Consider the following 1,391-nt stretch of genomic DNA (forward strand, 5'->3'; position numbering starts at 1 on the left):
GTTTAGAAGGCCAAGAGGAGCTGTGCTTCATCAATGCTAATGGCACATGGTACAAGAAAGAGCCCAACTTCCAGTACCAAAACAACTACCAGCAAAGGCCACTCTACAACAATCAACAAGGAGGTTACCAAGCCAAGCAGAACTATCCTCAAGCCAACCAATCTCCTCAGACTCAAGGAAGTTCTTCTCAAGCTCAAACTCCAGATTCAAGTGTGGATTCTATGTTCAAGCAACTCTTGGAATTTCAGGCCAAAAATGAGAAGACCATGATTTCTGAGTTCAAGAACATCCATGCAAAGATTGATGGGAACTATTCTGACCTCAACAACAAGTACATGCAACTTGCCTCTCATCTCAAGGCTTTGGAGAGTCAAGTTGCTTCTATGCCTTCATCCTCAAAGCAGCCAATGGGGTCTCTACCAGGGAAACCAGAAAAGAACCCCAAGGAGTCTTGCAATGTTGTCTTCTCCACTACTTCTCCAGAGATTGAGCTGAGTGATCATGAGAAAAAGAGGAGGATGAGATTGAACGACTAGTATTTGGAACTGAGTTTGGGGAAGTTGAGAGATTTGTTGTGGCCACAGCTGAAGCACAGATTGTGAAGGACGCTGTCAGGAAGATTAAAGCAACGAATCTGCAAAGAGCTGAGCACAAGGGTGAGAAACAAGTTGAGAAGAGAGCTGACAACAAACTGAAAAAGATTACGCTAGAGGAAGCAACTAAGGTTGAGCTATTACCCTATGATCAGCTCCCTTTCCCCCAAAGAGTTCTCACCAAAGCTCAGAAGAAGGTTGTCTCCAAGTTCAGGAAAGATCTTAGTGATGTTGGGGTCAGCCTTCCAAAAATCTCGGGTATGCGTGAAGCACATGTCAAGATGATGCTCATCAACGACATTCTTGACCACCAAGCTGAAGTGGCCGAGCTTTTGGACATCTCCATTCCGAAGATTGATCCACCAATCCCTCCAAAGTCCCTCCCTAAGCTTGAGTCTCAAGGGATGTTCATCTTGCCTTGCTACCTTGGTAAGCTCACTTTTGATGATGCTCTTGTTGATTCTGGTGCAAGTGTGAATGTCATCTCAATGGAGATGATGAAGAGTCTAGGGATTGAGAGCATGGAGCCAAACACATCTTCCCTACAGTTTGGAGATTCCTCTTCTACAATTCCTATTGGTCTCATCAAGGACTTCCCTTTGAAGATTGGAGCATGCACCATTCCTATAGACCTCACTGTTCTGAAGATGGCAACTGAGAAGAAAGTTCCATTGATCCTTGGCACTCCATTCCTTACAACAGTAGGAGCTTGCATAGACTTTGCCAACAAGAAGGTTACACTCGTAAATGTGAACAAAGCTGTCTCCTATCCACTACAATCACCAAAGATGATTGCTA

Source organism: Brassica oleracea, chromosome C8 (assembly GCF_000695525.1).
Source record: "Brassica oleracea var. oleracea cultivar TO1000 chromosome C8, BOL, whole genome shotgun sequence".
Classification (NCBI taxonomy): domain Eukaryota; kingdom Viridiplantae; phylum Streptophyta; class Magnoliopsida; order Brassicales; family Brassicaceae; genus Brassica; species Brassica oleracea.